This window comes from Leptonychotes weddellii, chromosome 5 (assembly GCF_054177405.1).
Source record: "Leptonychotes weddellii isolate Sample4059 chromosome 5, ASM5417740v2, whole genome shotgun sequence".
Lineage (NCBI taxonomy): Eukaryota > Metazoa > Chordata > Mammalia > Carnivora > Phocidae > Leptonychotes > Leptonychotes weddellii.
In genome coordinates, this window is record NC_138373.1 from 7,147,963 (window position 1) to 7,156,053 (window position 8,091).

The following is an 8,091-nucleotide window of genomic DNA, read 5'->3' on the forward strand; positions in this document are numbered from 1 at the left end:
GCTCTGCAGCCAGAAAGCCTGAGCTCAGAGCTCAGCTTCACCACTTCCCAGATGGGTGATCCTGGGCCAGATACATAACTGCTTCATGCCTCAGTTTTCCTGCCTGTAAAATGGCCATAAGAGTAGCACCTGCTTGGGATGCCTGGGTGGCTCAGTTGGTTAAACATCTGCCTTCAGCTCAGGTCATGATCCCAGGGTCCTGGGATCAAGTCCCAAATTGGGCTCCTTGCTCAGCAGGGAGCCTGCTTCTCCCTCTGCCTGCAGCTCCCCCTGCTTGTGCTCTCGCTCTCTCTGACAAATAAATAAATAAGTAAAATCTTAAAAAAAAAAAAAAAGGGTAGCACCTGCTTTGTAGGAGTGTTGTGAGGACAGACGTGCTAACTCACCCAAGGAACTCGGCTTGGTTCCTGCCACCTGGGCAGGGCTCCATCACCATCAGACTTTATAACTGTGCAAACCTGGCCCAACTCCTCCCTATTACTGTTTTGTGGACCAGGCTTTCTCCAAAGGCATGAAAAATCGCAGAGAAGGGCATTAAGATCACCACAAATTAGAACCACGGGGGAGCCAGGAAGTGGCTTGACTGGATCGTGTAGTTCCGTCAAATGTAAACCGACTAGCTAAATACCTGCCCTGCAAAAAAGAAAACAAAACAAAAAACAGTGTGAAGATTAATATGTCAGGAAACAATTCCTTTAAATGCCCTTCACAAGCTTTGGGCCATGGCACATGGACGGCGAGAGAAACCATCTAGCGCCACAGGACTGTGAGACGTGGGGCCCCCCTGGGGAAAACAAGGCATGGAGGGTCAACTCCACAGCTCTCCAGGTATCAGCCAGTTACTAGGAAAGGCCAGAGAGGTTTGGCAAATTCTTATTTGAAAAGAGACCTTTTTGACCCAACTGAAGGCTCTCAAAATGGTGAAGGAGATTCATCAAATTGTTTCTGGCAAAGACCATGAAAACGAGAGAATTTAACTGAAATTAGGAACGTGTGAAAAACGAGCCAAACAACCTGAGGGGATTCTTAGTATCCACGTGGGTTACGTTACAAAGCCAAGGAGAAGCTGAGGAGCAAGAGATAAGAACGCTTTGGCCACCAAGTAGCAGTGGATGGGAGTGTGAGGCAGCTCGGGGGAGAAAACCATCTGTATGAATGGTGCTGAGATCAGCACTCAGCATTTGCTGAGTCCTTAGTCGGGGTCACACCCAGTTTAAAGCACTTCACGTCAATCAACTCATTTAAAATGATCAACAACCTAATAGGTAGGTAGTCTAGAACCAAGGCACAGAGACTGTTTGAATTCCTCCAGGATTTGAATGGAGGCTGTGTGAAGCTGGGATCCAACTCCCCACCACTCCCCTGAATCACACTACCTTGGTGGGGCCATCAGGAAGGTGAAGAGTATGTCACTTGGTGGCTTGCCAGGGGATCTTGATCAGGGGAACAAAGCAAGCTGGTGACCAGCCTGTTCCATCTCAGAGGGAAGCCTCTAGACCCTTCAACGGGGAAGGAAACACACAGACCTCCTCCTCCGCCCCCTTCTTCTCTTAACTTGTTAATATGGACAATTTCAAGGCGGCGACTGGGTGGCTCAGTCATTAAGCGTCTGCCTTCAGCTCAGGTCATGATCCCAGGGTCCTGGGATGGAGCCCCACATCAGACTCCCTGCTCAGCAGGAAGCCTGCTTCTCCATCTCCCACTCCCCCTGCTTGTGTTCCCTCTCTCGCTGTGTCTCTCTCTGTCAAATAAATAAATCTTTAAAAAACAACAACAACAACAAAAAATATGGACAATTTCAAATATATACCCCTCATCTGTTTCAACAATTACCAGCCATTTTCAATCTCATTTTATCTATCCTTGCTTTCTTCTTCTGGAGTATTTTAAAGCAATTCCCAGATATCACGTTGTCTCACCAGTACACACATATGTTGAACAGATCGGGGATTTAAAGAAAACCGTAACTACCATGTTATTATCATACCTAATAAAATGAACAACGGTTCCTTAATATCAGCCAATATCCAGTCCATATTCAAATTTCCCCAATTGGCTTAAAAATGTTTTTACAACGGATTTGTTCAAACCAGAATCCAAATAAGGGCCACCCATTGTATTTGACCGTTAAGAGTTTTTAAGTCTCTCTCTCTTTAAGAACAAAACAAGGGGCGCCTGGGTGGCTCAGTCGATAAAGCATCCCACTCTTGATCTCAGGGTCATGAGTTGAAGCCCCACATGGGGCTCCACGCTGGGAGACTACTTTAAAAAAAAAAGTAACAAAACAAAAAAAACCCAGCCTTTTAACTTCAGAGCAACTTAAGATTCAAAGAAAAGTTACAAAGCTAGTACAGAGTCCAGTTTTCTTTGATGTTAACAAGTTACACAGCCATGATACATTTCAAAAGTAAGGAATTAACATTGATATGTTACTATTAACCAAACTTCGGTTTATTGGAATTTCATCTATTTTTCCACCAAGGTCCTTTTTCGGTCCCAGGATCCAATCCAGGGTCCCACGTTGCATTTGGTATGTCTCTCGTAATCTATAATGGTCTGCCTTTTTTTCTTCATGCATTGATGTTTGGAGGTGTTGGGTCAACTGGCCCATAGAATGCCCTGCATTTGGACTTCGCCGATTACTTCCTTCTGGTGTTTGACTTGTTTCTCTGTCTCCCATATTTCCTATAAATTAATGGTTACGTGTAGAGGCTTGATTAGATTGAGGCTCCATTTTTTTTTTTTTTTAAAGGGCGGAATTCTTTGTGGATGGTGCTTTGTACTTCCTGCTGCATCACATTATGTCACACAATGTCTGGAGATCCCACTTTCAGTAAGTTCTGGAGGATCGTTTTATTTTTGTTTATTTAAAAATTTTTAAAGATTTTATTTATTTATTTGAGAGAGAGAGAGAGAGAGAGAGCATAAGCAGGGCAAGTGGAAGAGGGGGAGGGAGAAGCAGGCTCCCAGCTAAGCAGGAAGCCCCACATGGTGCTTGATCCCAGGACCCTGTGATCATGACCTGAGCCAAAGGCAGGTGCTTAACCAACTGAGCCACCCAGGCGCCCCTGGAGGATCACTGTAAACTCACATTGCATGTTTGTTCTATCTACCGTTGCACTTTTGAAAAAAACAAGTTTTTTTTTCTTCGTTTGATTAGCTTTTTTTTTTTTTTTTTGGTCTTAGACAGATTTTTTTTTTTTTCTGATCAACTCTTACCAGGACCAAAGTATTGATGCTAGTCATTCTACCCTTAAGATAAACATGCTTCAAGGTCTTCATCATTATCTATGGTGAGAAGTTTGCAGAACGGAGCCAAGACAACCTTTGTTCTTCAGAGAGACTCTGCAAATGTGCAAGTGTCAGGGGTTGAGCTGTCCCTGGAGTGTAAGAGGTGAAATGCAATCTGCAGCCTCACAGGAGAGCAACCTTGAGCAGTGGAAGAGCCATAGGACACAGATCAGGACCCTGCCAAGAGCTGGCTGACTGTGGCCAAATTCAGGGCCATCAGGTTCAACTATGTGTGCTGCATAAACCTGGGGCAAATCATTCCCATGGATTGCAAAGTGAATGACAGCTCCTGAAGTTGTGCAGTCTACAACCTACACAAACGTATATGGCCACCCTGAAAAGTTATGCAGCTCTCTGTGGGTCCCAGTTTTATCTTTTATGAACTGGCTGCACCAGGGTCCTGGCAGGAAACAGAATGGATCCTGGATGGTTCAAATGAAGAGGCTTCAGTGAAGGGGGACTTATAGGCGTATGGGCAGGGTTAAGGGAGCAAACCAGGAATGGGGAAGCATGTTGAGACTGATACTGTTGGGGCCTACTGGGAGCTGGAGCATGGAAGAGGCCTCTAGCAGCAGCTGGAGCCTGGGAAAGACAGGTTATTGTCACAAACTTGGGTCTGAAGCTGGGAGGGAGCAAGGAAGATGTACCCCCAGCTCTCACTGCCCCCCTGGTCTCCTCTCTTTTGCTGATTCCTCCCACTGGCTGGACTAAAGGCAGCCAGGCAATGCAGTCTGAGGTTCAGCCTCCCAGGCTCAGAGTGCAGCAGAGAGGGGTGGCCAACAGAAAAGCCAGCACTTTAGGGCCCTTGGGATTGGATATTAGATCTAAGACCCCTTACAATTCACGATTCACCTTCCACATTGCTTTCAAGCTTCACCCTTGTCCCTCCTCTGGCTTCCCCTGATATGTAGAATGATCTGAACTCCCCCCTCCCCACTCCCTCCTCCCGCTTACTCCATTCCTGCCACACCGGCCTCTTCGCTCCTCCTGAAACTGTCACATTCTACCATTTGCTATTCCCTCCCCTTGGAGCATCTCATGCGCCTCCTTCCCATCATTAAAGTCTCTGCTCCAGTATCACTTCCTCCCAGAGGCCAGCACCCACATCTCCATCTAAAGCAGGGTCCTCCATCCCTCCTAACACCTCAAGTTTAGAAATGGAATCCCTGTGTTGCTTTCTTGATTATTGTCCAAAGCTCTGAGCAGAGTGTAAGCATCTTGATGTCAGGGCCTTGTTTATCTCGTTCACGAGACACAACAGTGGGTTCCTTTCCAATGGTTTTCTAGGACATAGGCAATTCTTTCTTCCTCCCTTAAGTTTTTCTATTGGTTTTGTTAGGGGTATTCTTTCAAGCGACTCCCCTGTTGCAAAGAAAAAAGATTCTTTTTTTAAAAAAATATTTTATTAGGGTGCCTGGGTGGCTCAGTTGTTAAGTGTCTGCCTTCGGCTCAGGTCATGATCCCAGGGTCCTGGAATCGAGCCCCGCATCGGGCTCCCTGCTCAGCGGGAAGCCTGCTTCTCCCTCTCCCCTGCCCCTGCTTGTGTTCCCTCTCTTGCTGTGTCTCTCTCTCTCTGTCAAATAAATAAATAAAATATTTTTAAAAAATTTTATTTGTTTGAGAGGGAGAGAGTGAGAGCACAAGCAGGGGGAGTGGCAGGCAGAGGGAGAGGGAGAAGCAGGCTCCCTGCCGAGCAGGGAGCCCGACGTGGGGCTCGATCCCAGGACCCCAGGATCATGACCTGAGCTGAAGGCAGCACTTGACCGACTGAGCCACCCAGGCGCCCCGATTTCGAATTTTCTAATAGCCACATTCAAAACATTTAGGAGAAATAAGGAAAATCCATGTTAATGATTTTATTTATCCCAATATATAAAAATGTGATCATTTCAACATTAGAACTAATATAAAAGTTATCAGTGAGATATTTTACATTCTTTTTCTTTGTATTTATTAAAGGTTTTAAAATTATTTTTAAGTAATCTCTGCACCCAACGTGGGACTCAAACCCACAACCCCGAGATCCAGAGTCGTAGGCTCCACTGACCGAGCCAGCCCAGCGCCCCTTTCACATTCTTTTTTGAATTTGGAGTGAATTCTTCAAATCCTGGTGCATATGCTCCACTTGCAGCCCATCTCGATGTGGACCAGCCACCTCTCAAGAGCTTGACAGCCGCGTGTGCTGGTGGCTACGGCAAGCGGTCAGCGGGTTTCGGGGGATTCTCTCTAATTCTCTCTAATCTGCTCCCTCATCACCACCTGGGCTCATCTTCTAGCTGCGCTCCGAACACTTCTCTGCAAGAGCCTCTCCAACCAGCTTCCCCACCTCCAACCTTCCTTCCTCTTTGCTCTACCTTCTGCAGCCAGAGAGAGCTTCCTAAACGCACACCGGATCATTCCTGGCCTCTGTTTAAACTCCATCGGGGGTCCTCCGTCCCCTGTGAGTGGAGCAACTTTGGCCCCCAGTGATGTGTCCCTGCTGGCGCAGCCCAGCTGGCCTCACCTCTGACTCTCGCTCACGTCTTCCCTGCTCGGCTGCCTCGGGTACCAACCCTGTGGGTTCACTTATCTGTCTCCCCGGCTCCTTAGGACAGGGATTGTGCCTTTCGCCTCTGGGTTCTGGGCACCAAGCACCATACGATCTCACCTTAGCTGCCACAATTTCCCGACCCTGTGTATGTGCTCTGGGATTTCTGTATACAAACTTTGTGGATGTGGCTTGCTCTGGGATTTATGTATATAAAAGGAAGCAGTGACAGGTGATTCTAGAAAGGTAGTTTGGGGCCAGGTTGTGAAGGACTTTGAATGCCAGGTCAAGGAGAGTTCAGACTTTATTCTGTAGGTAATGGGGAGCCATTGCGAGTGTTTGAGGGAGAGCAGCCGGGGCAGGGGATGAGTCCAAGAGGGACTTTTGGCCTCAGGCTTAAAGTGAGATCAAATCCAAATCCTTGGCACCCCCTGCAAAGACCTGGGAGAGAATGACATGATCTGCTTTCTAGAACCATCTTTTCTGAAGGCCACTTAGGGATGGGTTGGGGGGAGGAAGTGAGGCAGAGAACGGCACATGTTGAACTTCTGTAGGTGGGTGCCTTCTCTAATATTATATGTGAGGACGTATGTAGGCAGGAACTTTCCTAGTGATCCTAGGTGGGAGTACCCTTTCGGAAACTGAAGTTCAAGAAGGTTAGGACAGTTGTCCCCAGCACCCTGTAGTAGTAAGTGTCTGAGCCGGGGTCCCGTTGGACCTGGATGCCTACAGGAGGCAGGGCAGCTTCTGGGTGGCACCAGCAGGTGCACCCCAGACTACAGGGCTGCCTTCTCCATGGGGGAATCTCTCTGGGTGGCTTTGGTGCCAGCTTGCGGACCAGACAGGAAGTGCCTCCGAGTGGAGCCAGATGGCAGCACAGGGCTTTGAAACAAAACAGGTTACTTACTTTGACCCCCTACTCCCCTATAAGATTCAAAATTATTTTTCTACTTGGACCTTAGTTAATACACAATATTACATGGATTTCAGGTGTACAACAGCAATCCGACACTTACAGATATTATGAAATAGTTACCCTCTGTCACCATACGAAGTTATTATGATATATTGACTATATTCCCTACGCTGTACTTCTTTTTTTTTTTAAGATTTTTATTTATTTATTTGACACAGAGAGAGAGACAGCAAGAGAGGGAACACAAGCTGGGGGAGTGGGAGAGGGAGAAGCAGGCTTCCCGCCGAGCAGGGAGCCCCATGCGGGGCTCGATCCCAGGACCCTGGGATCATGACCTGAGCCGAAGGCAGACGCTTAATGGCTGAGCCACCCAGGCGCCCCTATGCTGTACTTTTCATCCCCGTGACTTATTTATTTTATAGCTGGAAGTCTGTGGCTCTTAATCCCCTTCCCCTCCGTTGCCCACCCCCATACCCACTCCCTTCCAGCAACCACCAGTTGAGCTCTCTCTCTCTCTCTCCCCATAAGACTCTGATTAAATTGACACGGTCTTCTGGTTACAACCAATGCCTTAGCTTTCATAATGCCTTAATTTTAAAAATCCTAGAATTAATTTTTGGCTCTCCTTAGCATGAAAAGCTTTCCCTCAAAGCCTTTAATTCTGCAGCCCCCTATTTTTCCAATCAAAGGAAACTCTACGGGACTTTCATGGTCTTAATTAATGACTCTCTAATCAGAGTTCCACTCTGCCTGCTTTATCTCTCCTTCCTAGCCCCCCCCCCCCCACCGCCCCACCCTGGTTTCTCAATGAAGGGCTTATCTAGAACTTGTTTTGACTTCAAACAGACACTTCATAATAGTAAATGGCAATATGGTTTTATCGAGTGGAACAACCTTTTCATTCTCTTTCTTCTGGGTCTTAGTATCAAAGCCACCCTTAGGGAATGTGGCTTTCTTTCCTGTCTGGTTTTCAGCAAAACATGCTTTCCCAGCAGCCTGGGGAAGGTGTTTTGGATTATGCGCAACAAAGACTTCCAGGGGAAATCTTTCTAAGGTGACGGCGAGCTGATATTCCCGAGGCTCTCTGGAGGCTTTTAGTTTGAGGATTGTACCTCACAATCCTTGTTTCAGGAGTTTGGATAGAGATGTGAGGGGGGCAGGCACCAGTCCCTCTTGGAATGAATGGCGAGTTGCTTCTTTGGTCTGGTCATCCACAGGACACACCTGCCATTTCCATCTGTGGCTCTCTTTTTCTTTGTCACACACAAAGAAATAAAGAACACACAGCAAACAGTTGTTGCCCAGGGCCCAGAACTTGCATGAATGTCCTCCAGAGGCCAGCCCTGGGAGGGCAGCT